The sequence below is a fragment of the Lissotriton helveticus genome, chromosome 10, assembly GCF_964261635.1.
Source record: "Lissotriton helveticus chromosome 10, aLisHel1.1, whole genome shotgun sequence".
Classification (NCBI taxonomy): domain Eukaryota; kingdom Metazoa; phylum Chordata; class Amphibia; order Caudata; family Salamandridae; genus Lissotriton; species Lissotriton helveticus.
The window spans coordinates 1,081,118,050-1,081,139,731 of record NC_136071.1 but is presented as its reverse complement, the minus strand read 5'-3'; positions in this window follow the sequence as shown (position 1 = coordinate 1,081,139,731).

The window sequence follows — 21,682 nt, the reverse complement described above, 5'->3', positions numbered from 1 at the left end:
CAAAGCAAACCTGGCAGCAAGAAGGCCTCATGGTTCAACGACGATCTCAAGAAGTCCAAGAAACTCTGCCGCTCCCTCGAAAAGGCCTGGAAAAAAGACCCAACCACCAGCACCAAGGACGCCTTCAAAAGCGCCACCCGCACTCACCACCAACTAATCCGAAAAGCCAAGAAAACAGCATTCAAGGATCGACTTGACAACAACGCCCACAACAGCAAGGAACTTTTCAACATAGTCAAGGAATTTTCCAATCCCTCAGCCAACTCCAACGACATCACCCCCTCTCAAACCCTCTGCGACTCCCTAGCCTCTTTTTTCCACAACAAGATTGCAGACATCCACAACAGCTTTGACAACCTACCCGGAAACCAACCCACCCTACCATCTGCCGACCCTCTTCCCCCCGCGAACACCCTTAACGCTTGGAACCCAATCTCCACTGAGGACACCATCCGCCTGATGAACTCCATCCACTCAGGATCCCCCACAGACCCATGCCCTCACCACATCTTCAACAAAGCAGACTCCGTCATAGCACCGCACCTCCGAGACGTCATCAACTGCTCCTTCAACTCCGCTACCTTCCCTGAAGACTGGAAACACGCTGAACTCACCGCCCTTCTGAAAAAACCAACAGCGGACCCCACCGAACTCAAAAATTACCGCCCCATCTCGCTTCTTCCATTCCCGGCCAAAGTCATCGAGAAAGCCGTCAACAACCAGCTCGCCGCCTTCCTCGAAACCAACAAATCCCTCGACCCCTCACAATCTGGCTTCCGAGCAAAACACAGCACTGAGACCGCCCTCATCGCAGCAACAGACGACATTCGAACTCTACTGGACAATGGAGACACAGTCGCCCTCATCCTCCTCGACCTCTCGGCAGCATTCGATACAGTCTGCCACAGCACCCTTCTACAACGCCTCAATAACATCGGAATTCAAGGAAAAGCACTTGAATGGATCACCTCGTTCCTCACCGGAAGAACCCAGAGAGTCCGCCTTCCTCCATTCAAGTCCGAGGCCTCTGAAGTCATTTGCGGCGTACCCCAAGGATCCTCACTCAGTCCCACCCTCTTCAACGTATACATGAGCCCCCTCGCGGCCATCGCACGCCAACACAACCTCAACATCATCTCTTACGCGGACGACACCCAACTGATCCTTTCTCTCACCAAGGACCCCAGCACCGCCAAAACTAACCTACACGAAGGAATGAAAGAAGTTGCTGAATGGATGAAACAAAGCCGTCTGAAACTGAACTCAGACAAAACAGAAGTCCTCATCTTAGGTACATCCCCCTCTGCATGGGACGACTCTTGGTGGCCGGAAGCCCTTGGAAAAGCACCCATCCCGACAGACCACGCACGGAACCTTGGCGTCATCCTGGACTCCTCACTCTCAATGAACAGACAAGTCAGCGCCGTATCCTCTTCCTGCTTCAACATTCTTCGCATGCTCAGAAAAACATTTCGCTGGATCCCCTCCGAAACAAGGAAAACAGTCACCCACGCTCTGGTCACGAGCCGACTGGACTACGGAAACACCCTCTACGCAGGCACCACCGCTAAACTCCAGAAGAAACTCCAACGAATCCAAAACGCCTCAGCCAGGCTCATATTAGACATCCCACGCAACGAACACATCTCTGGTCACCTTAAAGACCTCCACTGGCTACCCGTCAATAAGAGGATCACTTTCCGTCTGCTTACCCACGCACACAAATCACTCTACGACATCGGACCAGATTGCCTCAACTCTCGACTGTCCTTCTACACCCCCTCCCGCCAACTACGTTCTTCCGGCCAAGCCCTCGCCACGGTACCTCGCATTAACAAGACCACCATGGGAGGCAGATCCTTTTCATACCTGGCTGCTAAGACATGGAACTCACTCCCCGCTTACCTTCGCCTCACCCAGAACCACCTAGCGTTCAGAAAGCAGCTTAAAACGTGGATATTTGACAAATAATCCTCCTCCCCCCCTAAGCGCCTTGAAACCCTCTGGGTATGTAGTGCGCTATACAAATTTTTATGACTTGACTTGACTATCTGTAGGAAGGACAGCGTGGACTCCCCCCCATCCCCACATTCTCTATCCGCCGTCGCGGATATCCGGCCCCCGGGAAATTAGTAGGAGGGGCATCTAACCACCTCCCCCCCTTGGGAGGGGCCTCTGGCCGCCTCCCCTTAGGCGACCCATCCTTAGTGGGTGCCGCCTCCCCGTGGGAGGGGCCAATGGCCGCCTCCCCTCGGGCGCTCCCATCCATTCTGGGTGGCGCCACCTTCTAGGGACCTTGAAATTACTGCTCACCGATCATGACCTTACCGCCCGACCAAAAATAAATACGACAATTGTTTACCTACTAAGGAAAGAAAATTCGGACATAGCCTTGATGTGTCGTCAACTGCTCTCTCCTCTAAGAACTCTTCCTGAAATGAAAAATTCAAATCTTTCTAGACATTCCTTTATTCTTTACTCAAAAGGAAAACGGCCTATACTCTCATTATTTCAATCAGACTTTATTCACACAAACATCTGCCATAAGGGGCTGGTGGGTGGGTCAAAAATGGCTGCTTGTTCCGTCGAGGGCTCACGAGCAACGAGTGGGTGCAGCCTTCCGAGCCGAGGAACAAGAGGTCGCTTCTTCGGATTCCCGCTCTATTTATTCTTCTGCGGGAGGGCGTGTACCCTCCTCCTGTACGCCTCCGGGGCGTGGTCTTCTGTGGAGGTGTGTAGGACAACCCCTCCTGGGCGGGAGAAGGCGCGCCCCGGCTACGCCACTTCGGGCATACCAGCCGGGCCACGCCCCCCGCCCAAAAATGGTTTCCCGGGGGGTTCGGGGCACCCAACCATATTTTCGGGGGGACCGAGTGGTCGCCCCTTTTCCATATGGCCGGGATGCCCGCCACCCCCTCCCAACACCTATCCCCAAGGATGGGAAGTCGGACACTGGTTGAACTTTTTGAAGGTGGGAGGGAGTCACCCTCCCGGCCGTATTTATTAAAATATGAAACAAAAATTTAAAACATTAAATAAAAGTTTCATCATTATGCATTTATGTACTATTTTACATTTATTACATTCCGATGTAGACGTGTACTTTGGCTAACCTTAACGGATCTCAAATACAAAGGTTTCCTAGCCGAGTCTAACATCCTGCAACTGCATCATACATTCTAAATTAAAATTGTACATCCTAGCATTAAGGGCCAACGGCAAGGTCTTAACCGGTGTCAGATCCCTACTACCAGACTCTCGCCCTCACGGTGAGAGCGGCGCATGCGCAGAGGACTCTACCCTCATCGCCAACTGTAACTTCCCTTGTCGTGGTGGGGGCCCTCTTTCTACTCGACGCCATCTTAAAGGTCATCCGAGTTCCCGTGTGAGGTATCTGTAGGAAGGACAGCGTGGACTCCCCCCATCCCCACATTCTCTATCTGCCGTCGCGGATATCCGGCCCCCGGGAAATTAGTAGGAGGGGCATCTAACCACCTCCCCCCCTTGGGAGGGGCCTCTGGCCACCTCCCCTTAGGCGACCCATCCTTAGTGGGTGCCGCCTCCCCGTGGGAGGGGCCAATGGCCGCCTCCCCTCGGGCGCTCCCATCCATTCTGGGTGGCGCCCCCTTCTAGGGACCTTGAAATTACTGCTCACCGATCATGACCTTACCGCCACAGACCGGATAGTTGGCCGACTATCCGGTCCCCCCAAATCCTCCTAAAGGTCATGCTTCCTCAAACCCCTTAGCCATGCTACGAAGTCTCCTATGAGTAAGTCATTCCCCTCCTTGGACAGGTGAACCCCATCGCTCAGATACATTTGATCACCCCGAATACAGCCATGAGGAATGCTATGCAGCTGCGCAGAGCAGAACAACTTACCAACCTTATTATTGACTCGTTTCACTGAATGGTTCAGTGCTGACACCGAAAGGCCCCCCCGCCATACCTTCCTTGGAATCATGTGGGACCAGGCAATCGTGCACCCCGGGACTCTTTTAGCCAACCAGCTAACAGCCGACAAAATGTGTTCCAATAACACCCGTCTCCCCAGTGTCACCAAGTCGTTGCCCCCCAGGTGTACTATGACTACAGATGGCGGTGACCTATGCCGCCCTAACAAACACTCAAAAAATGACTCGAATTGGTGAAAGGTCAGATAGACCGGTCTTAAAAGCCTATCAAGCAATGGTCCCCCCACAATTTCTGTATGGAGCCGAGGTTATTTATCTCAGTGGCAAGACCTCCTGGGATAGTGAAGAGGGAAATATATTAAAAAGCTTATTCGCTCTGCCAAAATCCTCCATGGTGCAGGCAGCACGACTGGAGCTGGGAATAACCTCCTGGGCTATTACAGTTTGTATGAGCCTTGTACGCTTCTGGCAGCGGTTGGGAGTAGGGGAAATTGCTAAAATCTCCCAATGGGCTAAGGAGGAAATTACCAATAGTGAGCTCCCCTGGGCAAAAGAGGTAAGAGCCTCAATAAGCAAGGCTTATGGGGTGCTAGATCTGAAGGTATGTCTGCCGCAAGACCCCATAATATTTGGGAAAAAAGAATTAAAGACTCAGGGGGTCAATATGTCCCGTAGTTATGACCGGGAATACCTTGCTCAAAAGTCCTCGGTAGCACATATGAAAGTGGCTTGGGAGAGCAGTCAACACTTCCCTTACGTGGATCGGTTACCCAGCCATAGTCTGAGGCGAGAAGTCCTGAAAATGCGAATTGGCATAAACCCATGCTATGCAAATAATGGGGTTCGAAATTCAATGATAGGAAGTAATGGGAAATGCACTTGCACTTTAGGAACCACTTGTGATATGTCACATATTCTATTAGATTGTACGAGATTTTTAGACTTTCGAAAGGAGTTTTTATGTCCGATTTTTAAAAAATATAAGATTATGTACAGAATGCAAGCTGCCACTCTTTTGGTGGAAATGGAGACTTTAGATATAGCCTGCGCGTTGGGGAAATATATGAACAAAGTTAGGTGGTTCCTCAAATGCGCAGAAGAACATGTATAGTGTAGCCCTTATCCCTGAATAAAGGTAGAGATACTAAGGGACAATAGTAGTAAAAACTGCATTCTGAAGAAGGTATAAAGAGGAAATTTTAGCAATTTTAACAAATAATGTTATAATACTCCGTTTTAAAAGGAACAAGAGAAGTTAATTTTAAGTATCTTGAGGTGTAATTGTGGCTTTAATATTATCTTGTTATGCTGCTGCTCTTTTTCTTGTTGAATATTACCATGTTTTGCTGTTGTCCTTTCTCTTATCACGGAATGTGGAATGTACTTTTAAGGTTTTAACAAATCAAATAAAGTTTTGTTTGACTGACTGACTGACTGACTGACTGACTGACTCGAATTGGTCAAAACAGAGCCCGCCCTTCCCATGGAAGGCCACTCTGCCCCCGTATTCCCCAAGTGCGTGAATCGCGTCACCTGCCCTGAATACGTCCCCGGCACGCCTCACGCATGAGTGGCCCACGACCCATACCATCCTCTCTCCAGTCGGTGGTCCTTGACCGCTGGCCTCGCCATGGTGGGTCGACTTCAAATTCCGCCCCGCGTGACAGGCTCGCGAAACTGCAAGAAAACAAAAGACAAGAAGCGTAAGTGCATGTCAATTGATCTCTACAACATGTGCAATCGCACATACCTTTTGAAGCAATTCGAGGACCAACGGCCCAACTGTTTCACTTCCTCTGCACTCTGACCCCTGGCTGTAGCCTCAGTAGCAGCCCCTATCCGAAAGGAGTGGGTCCCAAAATCGCACGGGTCCATGCCCGCGGCAGCGATTGATAGTGCCAGCACCCTCTGAAACTGAAATCTCGTCAGTGGGGTGCCATCCCTGTGCCGAAGCAAACTCCCCCCCCATGCAGCTGACCGTAGCGCCAAATAGTCTTCTACGCACTTCAACTGGCAGATGGGGGACCCTCGTGCGCGCTGCACGATCACACTATTTCCCATAGCTCCCTGGTCAGTCTTGGACCTGGCTATCGAGATCACCATTGAATCACCCCTTATTTGGACGTGATCCCTGCACAAGCCTCCCTCCAGATCTTTCTTGTTCCTTACGACCAGTTCGCTCACCCGCATAGCCCCATGGAATGCCACTGCGAAAGCTGCCCGGAACAAGACCCCTTCAAAATGGGAGGAACACGTCTCATCCAGCTTTGCTAAAAGCAGAGACAGCCTGTCTAAGCCAATCGGGCGCCTTGTGTCTTGCTTGCGACCCTCAAGGCGCTGCCAGCCGCGAAGGGCTCTCTTAACCAAACACGAACCCGTCGGGGTTTTTATGCCATGCACCTGAGCCATGAATGAAATGGCTGCCCTATGCCTATAGGCCGTTGCCGCTGATCGGCCCTCCCTGTGCAGCGCTACCAGGAACCCCAGGAAGGATTCCTCCTGACCCCAGTTCTGACTCCCTCGTGGGACCCAAAAACGTGCAATAGGAACGAAACGCTCCTTCGTATGCCTTCCTTGTCCTGGGGGCTAAGCTTGCTGCCACGAGGTCCTGTAATCCTGGGCACCGATGAGCCATAGTGCTTCGGGGAATGGGGCTGCCTCTAGGTCCGCTGTGGGTAGATAACCCCTGAATGCCTGCATATGTGAACGAGAGAGTGCGTCAGCCGCATGATTCAGTACACCTGGCACATGTTTCGCCCTGAACTGTACATTCAATCTCATGCAAAGTAGTACAATTTCTTTCAACACTCTCAAGATCCATCTGCAGCGTGCTGCCTGTTGGTTAATACAGTCGACAACAGTCATATTATCAGACCAAAACACCACTGAGCGGTCCCTGAAGTCGCCAGGCCATGCCATCAGAGCGACCCAAATGGGGAATAACTCCAAGAACCCAATGTTACCTGTGAGACCGTTGGAGTGCCACCACGCCGGCCATGTTTGCGCCGACCATCGGTTACCTAAGATGGCGCCAAATCCCTTGCTCCCCGCTGCGTCAGTCCATAGACCTAGTTCATCTGAAGACGCTGGCGGAGAGTTCCACATGACTCGACCGTTGAAGTCCGCCAGGAATGCCAACCAAATGCGCATGTCCTGGCAAACCTCAGCCGACAGTCTCGTACGGTGGTGACCCTCCTTGAGACCAACCATAGCTTGTGCGATAGAGCGCGAGAAGGGGCGGGCCATAGGCATCACCCTCAAAGCAAAATTAAGCTGACCCACTATTTGCTGTAGCTGGTGCAGGGTCACTTTCTCCTTGCAAAGGCATTCCGTCAAGTAAGCCCTAAATTTGGTCACCTTTGCCATCGGTAAACGGAAGCACCCCTCCACAGAATCGAGCTCAATTCCCAGAAACTCCAGTGAAGTAGATGGCCCCACCGTCTTACCTGGTGCCAACGGGACTCCAAACTCTCTCATGAGGATGCAGAAGTCGTACAGCGCCTGCGCACAGTTCGTACTGCCGGCTGTCCCCAAGAACAGGAAGTCATCCAGATAATGCATAACATGTCTATGCCCTGTAGCCTTGGTGAATGCCCATTCTAAAAAACAGCTAAACATTTCAAAATAAGCACAAGAAATGGAGCAACCCATAGGCATGCATTTATCCATGTAATAACTTCCCTGAAATGCAAAACCTAGCAAGCGCTGATCCTGTGGGTGCACCGGAAGCAACCGGAACGCCGATTCGATATCTGTTTTCGCCATCAGCGCCCCAGGGCCTAGGTGGTTTAACATGGTCACGGCATCGTCAAACGATGCATACCGTACTGTACAAACCTCCGGGTCAATGGCATCATTCACCGAGAAACCCCTCGGAGCAGAGAGGTTATGTATGAGTCTAAACTCCCCTGGGTCCTTTTTCGGGACAACCCCCAACGGGGAACAGATGAACTCCGCCACCGGCGGGTGATGAAAAGGCCCTGCTACACGCCCCAAACTGACTTCTTTTGCTATTTTCGTCTCTGCCACCCCTGGGTTATGCAGTACCGATAACTGGTTTCTACAAAAAGGAGTCCCCCGAAAATCCCCCGCCGGGATGTGGAAGCCATGTAAGAATCCCTTCCTCAACACCCCAGCGGAGACATAATCAGGGTATTTGCTTAACCAAGGAGTCATAGCCATGAGATCAACGGGTGTAGGCAATCGGTTACAACGGTCCACCTTACTCCTGCTTAGACCCTCCTTTTCCTCCCGTCCCGCTATTCTTAGATCTACATGAACTTTCCGGGTGTGAGGAATTCCCACAGCCGGCACACACATGCTTAAACCTACATGTTCCCTGCGGTCTGTTACAGTTGCCTAGATTGAAGCCCCTCGTGAAATCTCCAATGGGGTTAACCCAGTATCCCTAAGAACCTGGGCAGTTAATCAATATTACAACAATTGGTTCCTTCGGGTGTACCACATTTCTTTTACTCACTCATAGTTATATGTAGTATATCAGGTCCAATATAGAAGAATCAGAATCCCACACCAATCTTGTATTTATGCACTATTTTATGAATTATAGTCATTCATAAATACTCTTTGTAATTTTCAAAAACAAGGGCTGTACAATGTGTGAACAAGTGCAATTTTGTGACATTTAGTGCTCAGTGCTGGCGGCGCAGAAGTGAAAATACTATACAATATTTATATACAAGGAAAATATACAATGGTTCAACTCTTGGTCTGTACAATTACACATATACCACTATATACCACACAGGTTAATTTTCATCACAGGGTATTGAAACTACAGATCCAGCCATTCGTCGACGTTTCGACCCTCTAGGTGCGCACTTATGACGTCAAACACGGGTCTTCATCAGGACTGGGGGGGGGGGGGAGAACAAAACAGCCTTTGAAAGAAATCAATCGTCAAGGTGGTGTATCTTGAATAACTTGAACTGCGTGTGTCTATCAGTGGTGCGTAGAGTGCTCCCACGGTGGTTATTCTTATGGAACCGCTGTGCGGACTTTATTTTCTGACTGGGTGGCAATCTTAAGTAGAGCGGCCAGCGCCGTTGATTGCAAAGACGCCGGCTTTTCGGATTCTGTCCTGACCACGTTAGGGAGGAAGATGCGTTCGTGTCCACGCTAGGAAGGAAGTGGTCATTTCTCCAGCGTTTCGAATCAAATCATAGTGCTATCCTTTGGCCCCCTCAAAAAGATTTGGAAGCACGACTGGGTACAAGAGTAATCCGAATACCCAGTCAGAACAACAATTGGTTCCTTCGGGTGTACCACATTTCTTTTACTCACTCATAGTTATCATAGTTGATTTCTTTCAAAGGCTGTTTTGTTCTCCCCCCCCCCCCCAGTCCTGATGAAGACCCGTGTTTGACGTCATAAGTGCGCACCTAGAGGGTCGAAACGTCGACGAATGGCTGGATCTGTAGTTTCAATACCCTGTGATGAAAATTAACCTGTGTGGTATATAGTGGTATATGTGTAATTGTACAGACCAAGAGTTGAACCATTGTATATTTTCCTTGTATATAAATATTGTATAGTATTTTCACTTCTGCGCCGCCAGCACTGAGCACTAAATGTCACAAAATTGCACTTGTTCACACATTGTACAGCCCTTGTTTTTGAAAATTACAAAGAGTATTTATGAATGACTATAATTCATAAAATAGTGCATAAATACAAGATTGGTGTGGGATTCTGATTCTTCTATATTGGACCTGATATACTACATATAACTATGAGTGAGTAAAAGAAATGTGGTACACCCGAAGGAACCAATTGTTGTAATATAGATTGAAGCCCCAACAGACCCCCCTTTTTCCGCCATTCCCGCCGGTCTTCGGCTGGTAGTCCCCACCGGTGCCCGCTCGAAAGGGCACCGTGGGCTTTTGGCGGACAACTCCTGACCCGCTCCCGCCTGGCGAGGACGTACCTGCCGCCCCTGGCAGTTGCTGCTTGTGCCATGACACTGAGTCCAGACAATCCCAAGTCAACGTGGCATCATATTCCTTAGCTTTACGGAATTTCATGTCATAACCTTTCCATTCCTCCCCATCATACATTGAATAAAAATCCATAATGCGATTCTGATAGCCAGTCAACTCAGTCATTACCTCGGGTTTACGTTCCCCCATAACTGCAGTAAATATAGAGAAGGCCTTAACCCAGTTTGTAACTGTCTCATCCACCCTAAACTCCGCCATCTTGGCCCGCCAGTCGCTAGGGTGCCACAAATCCTTCTGCGTTTTCGCATACTCCATCTCGCGATGGTCAGTTAATAAAGAAAACATGTTGACATACTTGTCCCCCCATATCAACTCTTTTGTGGCCATGGGAATGTGCTGTGCAACCTTTTCCCGCCTCGAGGGTATTGAGCCCTCCCCTGCCATTGGCAATGCGAGCTTACCCGGGTCGGCCATTGCTCCCGCCGTCTTCTCCTGACCAACTGCTGGTCCTACCGGCGCCACCTGTGGGGAAACAAGAGGAACACTCGCCTTTGCAACATCTCTCGACTGCCACAACGGCTTGATTAATATTCTAGCCTCTTCGGCCGTATCTCCCGGGGCCACTGTGCCCCCCGCTTTTTTCCTCAGCCATGCTGCCAACTGGGTGGCCAATTCCGGAGGCATTTCATCATCCTCGGCAGGAGTTATCACCACCGGAATCGGCTGGCCTAAATCAGGGTTTCGTGCCGGGTTGTCTGCTGGCACGAGGGGGGTGACTGGGGGTACCTCTGGAACCGGGACTTCCCCCGAAACCGCCCTCTGCTTAACCCGTTTCCCTCTACCCCCGGGGACGACTCCGGGCAAGGCCGGGCCTATTACCTTTTTCGGATGGCCCGGGTCGCTCAGTGCGGCCAATTGCTTCTTTACCTCCGCCAAACCTCCACCGATCGATTGGACTTGTCCGAGTTTTCGGTCCATGCAAGCCATCCGGTTCGACAATAGACGTAACACCTTATCCGTCTCGGAACCCTTTCCTGCTTTCTTGCCGGCCATGGTTTCGAGTATTCCGCCTTTGGTCGATCTACGAGGTCCTGAAATCTACGAACTCCGGCTAACTGAAAGAGAAAAGACAAGATTACAAGTTCTCAAAAATGGCTGCTTGTTCCGTCGAGGGCTCACGAGCAACGAGTGGGTGCAGCCTTCCGAGCCGAGGAACAAGAGGTCGCTTCTTCGGATTCCCGCTCTATTTATTCTTCTGCGGGAGGGCGTGTACCCTCCTCCTGTACGCCTCCGGGCCGTGGTCTTCTGTGGAGGTGTCTAGGACAACCCCTCCTGGGCGGGAGAAGGCGCGCCCCGGCTACGCCACTTCGGGCATACCAGCCGGGCCACGCCCCCCGCCCACAAATGGTTTCCCGGGGGGTTTGGGGCACCCAACCATATTTTCGGGGGGACCGAGTGGTCGCCCCTTTTCCACATGACCTGACAAATCATAAACACATTATACCCAAAATCAGAATAAGATGTTCATGACAACATGGTTATTCCTGGGCTTGGAAAAAGCAGGCATGGAGTGTAGTGACAACGAGGAACGAGGAACGATTGAGTCCAACAAGGGGAGTTCAGTAAATATAAAGTGTAACAGGCCCATAGCAGACCCTGCCATTCCAACAACACAAAGAAAGTGGGCTGCGCAGTCTGCAATCATGTCGGATGACTAATTACAACAGTGGTAGTCATGTAGGACATTTGAGGAAATGGAAAATCATCGTATTAGAGACCCTTCGGAGGTGTCAACACAGCTACACAACCATATTAGATCATGTACACATTTACTTGTGAATATGTGGAACACTGCATATAATTTGACATGCATGCAAGAAAAAAGGGCATATGGTGCATGCAGCATTGTGTAGCTGTATTAACCTGCTCCTCACATTTCTGTGCAATGACCCAATGGAACAGCAGAGCTGCTGCATGTCAACCGCAAAATTGGCTGCACTGCTTTTCAACCAGTGGCAGTGTGAACACATTTATGGTAGTGCTAAGGAATGCACCCTCGCCCTACAGTGCTATGTTGTCTGACTTAAGCACATGCTAGCCAATGTGATGCAAGGATCACCATCATGCACTCAATCCATCTTTGAACTATTGTGTTTTTCATATGTGACAAACTCTGATGACCAACTTGTAACATTTGAATTGGAGAACAGTAGAGCATGTCACCGTAAAGAGTATTTTTCAAAATTATTTTGGACACAGTTTAAAATTTAGACACTCCACAATATTCAAGGTGCCCCTGTGGGAATATTCTGTGTGATCATGAATGGGCTCAGCAGTGTGACCATGTCAAACCCTACACACCTAAATGTAGTGTGAAGGTATGTCTGATGCATGAGTTGACATTGTCCTACGTTGATTTGATTATCCCTGCTTTGGCACGGAGTCTGAGATAGTCTATCCAAGAAAAAGTAGTGACACCAAACTTTGCATTGGCTACAGAAGCCAGCTTACTTACATCAGCATGGAAATGATGCACAAGATTCCTCATCAAATACAAAAGTATTGTATGGGACAGATTTATGTACCAACAATCTGTGTTACTTTGGAAAGGTTTTCCTGACGAACCCTTTGTGAGACGTACTCACGTTGTCATTATGGTTGTGTGACCTGCTCTTTGGACAATTAACTCTCAATGTCAACTGGAAATGGTATAAAACTTGACAATTACCAACATGTATATCAGTGCTGGATGCCAATGATTTCAATGTCTGTTCATACACATCAACATCATTACTCATATCTATCTTCTGAAGTTTGTACACTTTGGGATGTACCTACAATGGCTGGAGCGATGTACAAAGTTTGTATTACTGGGCTCATAATTCAGTAGCTCAAACTGTACTATATTCATGTGACTAATATTTCCATGCTCAGGAAACATATTTAACTTGATGTAGCAGTGGACATGCAACATGTCCACAAGCTGACCTGTACACATTATACCATGTCAAAGAGCAATTATCATTTTGAGTTTTGGATCAGATCATGCATAATACATCACATATGTTTCTCTCCATTGTTCCTAAATTACATATCAAATTGAACGTGTCATAAGTACCCACAGACACAGCTTACTTCAAATCATTGATTTGTGGTGACATAGTTGATACCATGGGGACAAACATCATACGGTGATGGTAGTACATTCTATTTTTTTACAGTAGGTTTGTATGTTTGTTTTTGTCACTAGTTCATGGTAGAATGCCACATCATTTAGCAAATGATAATCAGCATCAGATGTGACATGCTCAGTGGAACAAACTTATAATTATGTACAACAGTCTACAATTGAAATTGCCAGCAGCACATCTGGCACCCTTGCACAATCATGTCAGGGCGCACAGATGTTTGTGATTCTGCGTGATCGGCTCTCTACCATGGCAATGACATCATCAAAATCATGAACTCTTTGCTTGTACCTAGCTAGGGTGTTGTGAAACATATGAGGAGGTGCAACAGCAAATCAGGAAGGGCAATGCTGATGTCTATAACTCTTGACTTGATGAAGCATCATCACACCAGAGGTGAGGTTCATGTGATGCACATTCGGACTGTGTACAAAGACATACAGGGCGTGTGGCATGACTTGAATATGTCAACATATACAATCCAAAGGTAGTGGGCGACGCACTCACCAGTGGAGTGTGGGTCCATCAATGTATCCACATCTCCTTGTGTGATCAAAAGCTCTTCCAGCTGTGGAAAATGTATGGAAAGTACGATTAATGTCATTGACATCACATTTTACAAGACATCATTGATAGCTTCATGATACAATTTCATCCACTATCATAGTCAGGTGTGGTGACATGTTAAATACATGTTGCAATGTGCTTAGCCTGTCTTACCAACAACACATGTCAATTTCACCCTGGTGGCCTAATGGGCATCCCTGCCATGATCTGAGTGATGTAACAAACTGCAACTTGTTCCACAGCTTCATGATTAACAAATTTTCTCTCAATAGATGTGATGTTTGTAGATAAAATCAGTTTTTTCACATTTGTATCACAAGCTTTGACACGTTGGTGACCCACATTGCGTATCTCACTGAGATTGACAGCCAGTTGATCATGTAAAGTGTAGCAATAACATAGCATGTAGGGGTGGTCAGTATATCATGACAGGCATGTATTTTTGCCATGTGGCACATTCCATGAGGGGTGCATATATGTTGTGCTCAACCTAATTAGTGTCCTGTGGATTCATCCTCTGATGTGATACAAAGTTGGTCTTGTAACATAGACAATTCATTGACATTGCCTTGGCAGGTACATAATCCCATATACACGTTGTTGTGTGCTGCTGTCTTGCCATTTGTTTCATGTCTGGCATATGTGTCATTGTTTGTGCTTATGTGACTATAGCATTGCCAGATCATTGCTGTCTTGTAGAATGATACATGCACTGTGAATGATGCATGTAATGTGAGTATTGATCATTACAATGGCATGTGTCAGCTTTTTAGTTATTCACAATTTCAGTTGTTGTTTCACTGTGTGTGTTGGTGATTGAGGCATTCACAGAACTGTATTGACACCAGTTATTGTATCTGCACTATCATCTGTATCTTCATCCTCCACACCCAGACGTGGATGCAGTACAGATCTGAAATGTATATTTGATACTGTTTTCACTTACCTTTATTCCTGTGCAATGAAATTCACAAATATGTTTGATTACACATATTATGATAGTTTCTAGCTATGGGGGTACAGCTACAATTACGCATCAGACATACAGTGTATATTGTACTACAGTCTTGTATGTCATCAGACATGTATGTTCTCCTGGGATGACACAAAACACACATATTAATTCTCACTGAGGGACAATACACATTAATTTGCTCATATGCCCAATATGTTGTCCCAGCCCCAATCTTTGTTTGATTGATGTTCTCTCGACTGCTATATGTGAGAGCTGTGTGGCACAGTTTTTTTGTTAACTTTCACTTAACAGAAATCATAACTTCTGAAGATATACACCAAGCACGGTAGGGAGACAAAATATTAAATTAAAATATCGATATACAATAATATTGATGTTTTAATTTCGATGGTATAGAATATCGATGTGCAATATTATTGATGGGCAGAATATCGATTTTAAGGTATCTATGTCACTAATATCGAAATTTTGTTTAGTGTTATGTATTTTATAAGTTTGTTAAACATTTTTTTAATGTATGTTTAGAAATTAGTAATTTTGTTTACATTTTGTGTTTTAGTATTGGAGCGGGTTGTGGGTTTATAGGGGAATAGGGTGGGAAGTAATGTAATTATAATTAATTCATTATTATGTTTTTTAATAGTTTTTATTAATAATTAATTGTTAATTAATAATTAATTGGTAATTAATTATTATGAATTAGTTTAATTACTTTAATTAGAGTTAATGTAGTAATATTTTTGTTATTGTTAATTAATAATTAATTGGTAATTAATTATTATTAAGTTATTAAATGATAATTACATTTTTATGTGATTTATTTAGGTGTAGTGGGTTGTGTGTTTATAGGGGACTAGGGTGTGAAATAATTAAATTAAATTAATTAAAGAGATTCTATTTAATTATTGGTATTTATTATTAATTAATTGGTAATTAATTAATTGGTATTTTTTTTATATTATTTTATAATATTAATTATAAATAATTTAATAATAAATGTTGTTTATTCTTGTAAATATCTTGTTAATTAATTATTAATTGGTAATTATTATTTGTCAATTAGTTAATTTATAATTACATCAATGTAATAATATTAATTGTTATTAATTGATTAATTGATATTTATATTAATTTTGTTTTTTGTATGTGTAGTGTGTTGTGTGTTAAAGGGGGAGTAGCCTGGGAAGTAATTTTTTGTTATTTAAGTAAATATTAATTATAAATATTTGGTATTTAGTAATATATATTTGTAAATAAAATATTATATCTTTTTTGTTAAAAAATATCTAATTGATAAGTATGTTAATATAACGCTTTCGCTATTCTGCGCTTTCCCTGTAGTTGCACTCTTTGGAGTGGGAATAGTAACTTTTTACCCCTATGCTATCCAACGCTTTCCCTACTGTTGCACCCTCTGGAGTGGGAATAGTAATTTTTACCCCTCCGCTATCCATCGCTTTCCCTACTGTTGCACCCTCTGGAGTGGGAATAGTAATTTTTACTCCTACGCTATCCAACGCTTTCCCTACTGTTGCACCCTCTGGAGTGGGAATAGTAATTTGTACCCCTACGCTATCCAACGCTTTCACTACTGATGCAATATGTAAGTATATATATATGAATTTATTTTAAATGTATATGTATTAGTTATTATTTTTTAAATATGTTTTAATGTTTATATCTATAATTTGTTAAATTATATGTATTTTTAAATTATTTTTACATTATGATTAATACATTAAAAAAAACTATATTTTTTATTTCTATATTTTTGTACTACGATATTTTTTTTGATATTTTTGAACTTACCTTTATGTAGATAGAACTTCGATATTTTTGATGTCGATATTTTTGCTTCAATATTTTTGTATGTCTATATTCTGTCTGTCGATATTATGTCATAGATCCACCAAGCACACAAGATGTTTGAGCAATTATATTTTATTTTACAAAGTAACATTCTGCGTTTTTTTTCTAAAGAAAAATCCATGTGATGGGATCTTTGTTTATTGTGATTATGTAAAAAAACATTCTGATTACTTGATTCCTTCTAGCAATTCCAGCAGCAGAAGCTGTGGCGTGTCTAGCAACTGCCTCTTCTGCTTGGCCATCCTCTGGATTTTCCTGCACCGCCTGGTCTTAATTCAATGGTGTGTTTGTGCTGACAGAAATATTGTGCAGAATGCAACATGCCATCAGGATCTTGAAAACAAGTTCAGGACTGTACAGGAGTCTGCCCCCTGTATATCTAGGTACAGGAACCTGGATTTAAGGACACCAAAGGTCTTTTCAACAATGGCCTTGTGCGTCCTAGTGCAACGTTATCGGTTCTCTGGGCCTGTGTGTTGGTCACTTTAATGGGCATCATCAGCCATGGCCAGAGTGCATATCCTTGTTCATCTAAAAAAGATAATGGAGAGATGTGTCCGTTAGTATTTGTGCCTGCTGCGTTTGCATAGTGCCTTTTTTGGTATGTGTGAATTGTGTAACTTTGTACTTTCTGGTTTGTCATGTGTAGCTTCAGACAATTACCCTACATCACTGAAATTAACTTGTCGATACTTGACAACCTACACATCATCATGTCATCGTACGGGTCATGTGTATTACCTATGGGTTCTGACTGTCAGGCTCACTAAAAAGGAGATTATCTACCTTGACTTTTCAAAGATTACTATGTTGGAACATCATCTAGATACCTCATTGGGAGTGATTGTGCTGAGGGTTCCTGAGAGCGAAAATCCTTGTCTGCTAAACGATGAAATCATTGTGGGCTCTTTACATTCAATTTGCCCCGAAGATGGTCCGTATTTAAGTGACAGTGGCACTGCTACCTGGTGCACTTGCACTTGACTTACTTGGACATGTGAAGACAACGTACATATGCATTGATGTCCTTGTGCATGAGTTGACTTTGACTCTGCATGTATGCATGTTGGGGTAATACTCATCAATATTGCCATGTGTGTTTCTGTTCCCAATCAACACACATTATAATTTCTGAATTTGTGCATCACATTGCTACACCTCACAAGGGGAATCATATGGATGCACACCATGGGGTCGATTCCGATTCGGGAAAAACCGCTCCGAATAGCCGTTCGGAGCGTTTTTCCCGTACGAATCGTACCCTGCAACATCCCCCGTACGTACGACGAAGTACGATTCGTACCAGGAGCCGTACTCCGTATGAGTCCTACAAGACACCGTACGACTCTAATCTCCGTACGATTCTCCCTCGGAACCTGCTGTACGCGACATCTGTACGGTTCGTGGCTGGTTTTTACGACCCAGCAAGTACGATACGTGTCGGGTATGCACCGTACGACCCTTTTTGTACGGGAGCTGAAAACAGCCGTAAAAGCAGAGTTCGCGCCGAAACAGGTACGGAACGGCCCCCCAGATACGGTGTGTACCCCCCATGATCGCAGGGGTACGCACCGTACCCCTGCGATCATTGGGTGAGCGAGCCGTACCCCCATTGTACGATCGGTGTACGAGCGGTACCTCCATTATACGACCGGTGTACGAGCCGCACCCCCATTGTACGATCGGTGTACGAGCCGTACCCACATTGTACGATGGGGGTATGGATCGTACATGGGGTACGGCTCTTACACCCATCGTACAATGAGGGTACGGCTCATACACCGATCGTACAATGGGGGTACGGCTCGTACACCGATCGTACATGGGGTACGGCTCGTACACCCATCGTACAATGGGGGTACGGCTCATACACCGATCATACAATGGGGGTACAGCTCGTACACCCCATGCTCGCAGGGGTACGGTGCGTACCCCTGCGATCATGGGGGATACGGACCATACAGTGTGTATGTGTTTGTGTGCTTTTCCGTACGACTCGCCCTTACCTGACGTGGACCGTACAAATCGCGTCTTCATACCCCGGTCCGGATCGTACTCGTCGGGTCGTACGGCATGTGTACGAGTCGTACGGTATGTGTACGAGTCGTACGGTTCCCGGTTTCAGCCTTGCAATACGTACGGATCGCGATGATTCGGACGGATTCACGAAATACGGATCGTACTTCGCGACTCGGACGGACGGGTACGATTCGTACGGAGAGGGCTCTGGATACAAATCGTACGGATGTTTTTTTCCCCAAATCGGAATCGACCCCCATGTAGTGAAATTGTGTTTTGGATTGTTTGTATGCTCTTCCTATGCATGCTCCATTCTGCAACAACACAGACAGATGTTTAATCAACTTTGGTGTTTATTTGGGTGCAGTTGGTGCTCCCCTCATGCAGCACTACTATCAAACCCATTATACAGGAGCACCCGCTGCATGGTGCATGGCTGACTATGTTTTTGCATGTCATCTATTTGTGTACCATCATATGTGAAAGGAAGGCGATCTGTCATCTTGTTGTACTTATGGCACATGTGTTTATTACAAGATGTATGTTGCACAGCAGATGCATATGTTCTGTGTCATGTGCTGCATTGATTATTTTAAACTATTTTCTGATGAGTTCTGCAAAATCTATATTCCAAGGGTGCCATAGTGGTTTGTATGAAATTTTCTAGGCTAGTCCCTTGTTGGGCTGTCTAACATAAATCTTGATTAATTTGCATTGGGTGCTTGTGTATCTTGTTGGGACCTGTTCCTAGGTATGTTATATTACATTTGCTACATGTGGAATGTTACGTATTTGAGCTACATGCTTGTGTACTTGAGGTGTGTGGTGTGTTCAGTCTATACTTACCAGCAAGCAGTCCATTTCCAGGTGTGCCATTTTCAAACTGCTGGTTGATGATAGATTGGCGAAAGATGTAGGAGTCATGCTCACTCCCAGGAAACTTAGAGGCAACATTGATGAACAGGCCCAGGTGACGCACAATTGCCTGAATATTCATTGAGTGTGTGCACTTCCTGTTCCTGTATATATGTGGAGTGTCTGCAGGAGGCACAAGTAGAAAATGGGTACAGTCAATTGCCCCCAACACATGCGGAAACCCAGCAATGTCATAGAAGCCTTGCTTTATGTCAAGTTGTTCCTGTCCAGTGTTGGGGAAGCATAGGTGCTGCTGCGTCAGGCTGTTTATGGTATCCAAGACAGTTGGGAGGAACCTGGAGAAGGCTGACTGAGAGACTCCAGCCACTCTGGCAGTGGTTGGTTGGAAGGTATCAGAGGCCAAAATGTGCAGCACTACAAGTAGCTTTATCTGCAGAGGGATGTTTGTGCAGTGCTGTGATGGTGCCTGCAGCCTTAGTGCTATCTGGGTGAGTATGCATAGGATGGAGATCCGTATTAGCCTGTAGTGGGCTATTAAATCCTCTCAAGGGAGGTCTATCCGGGTAATGCATTGGCAGTAGACTCACTCTCTTCTGCGACACTGCCTCTGTGGTGGTGCTGGTGGAGGTGGCAGTGGCAGGGGTGGTTGTGGTCTTCTTGGAGCGCCCAGCTGCAAGAGTAGTACCTCCATGGAGTCATTAGGTAAGCAAATGAGGGTCTGGGTTGGTTTCCCTTATGTACAGGTGTGTTTGCACCATTCTGTAGACCAGCTGTTTTCTGGTCTTAAAAAGCGGTGGCTAACTGGCCTTAGCTGCAGTTTTTTAAGTTATTGCTGGGCCGAAAATTCCTTGTAAATATTGTGAAGTGGGGTTAGTGGCAATTTTTACATGGGAACGCCCACCTTGCAAATCATTTTCATTAAGTCCCCCTAACAGAGTGGCAATCCTAAAAAAAACAGCTGCTAACTGTGGTTAGCGGAAAATTGTAAATACGGCAATAAAAACAAGCCACCCTAACATCAAAAAATGTACGATACGGCGGCGTTAACTCCTTTCGGCATGACATTTACAATTCAGTGTTTGTTGACGCACAATGGCTGTGAGCAGCTAGAAAATATGTGCAAGAAGACCAATGTGGAGTGAGGGCTGAGGAAGCAGATGGTGAGTTTGTCAGAGGGTCTGGCAGTGTAGGGAATTACTCATTCCCCCTGGTTTGGCTGAGGGTTGTTGGAGGCAGGGGCCAAGTTACACTATAGCCTTTTCTGAAATTGATGTTGCTGTGTGGATATCCCAGCTGGTTAAATCAGGTCTGATGCTCCAGCGCCTGAAAAATCTGGGTGCAGGAACACTGGAATGTCGACTTATGACTGTGCAAAGTGAAATTCCACACAGGAATTTCTCTCCGCACAACTTTTAGTCTCTAAATTGACACATTGGTGTGTTTTACCTTCTGCTGTGGCCAAGAAAGAGATGAACTTTGGAGGTCATTATCATTTTGTCGCTGAAGAAAGTTGAATGTAGGAAGGGCAGTCACGATTATGACAACAAATTAAACATGCAATTTCTAATCAATTTACTGTTATCAATATTACTTTGCAACAGTGTGCTTGTTTCCAGTCCAGGGAAGACCTGGCTTGGCTGCTCCGGTTGGATTGCTCCCATGAGGCAGAGGGTCAAGACTAATGTGCATATGGCTGGTTCTGAATTGGAGTGGCAAAGTGAGCTATAGAACGATGATGGATTCAACCAAGATCTGTGGCTGGGGTGAGTGCCTGAAAAGTTTGAGAGCTCTGTCCATCATCTGCTTGTGTGTGCTTTGTTCGCATTAGTTGGAAATGAATGCCCAGACATGGGTCCCTTGCTCACTTTGCCACTGGATTCAAGCTAGCCTGGTTCATGAGAGCTGTTACCCTGAAGCGGTCTCAGGATGCTTGTTTCTGCTCCAGGAAAGACCTGGCTTGGCAGTTGGGCTGGACTATTCCCATGAGGCACAGGATCAAGACTGATTTGCACATGGCTGGGTCTGAACTAGGGTGGCAAAGTGAGCTAAAGAACATTGATGGATTCAACCTATATCTGTGACTGGGGGTGAATGTCTGAAAAGTTTCAGCACTCCGTCCATCATCTACTTGTGTTTGCTTTGTTCGCCCTAAGTTGGCAGGATAAGCCCAGACGTGGGTTCCTTGCTCATTTTGCCACTGGATTCAAGCTAGCCTGGCTGATGAGGGGTGTCACCCTGAAACCGGTCCCATGATGCTTCTTGCTGGTCCAGGGAAGACCTGGCTTGGCAGTTCGGGATGGACTCTTCCTATGA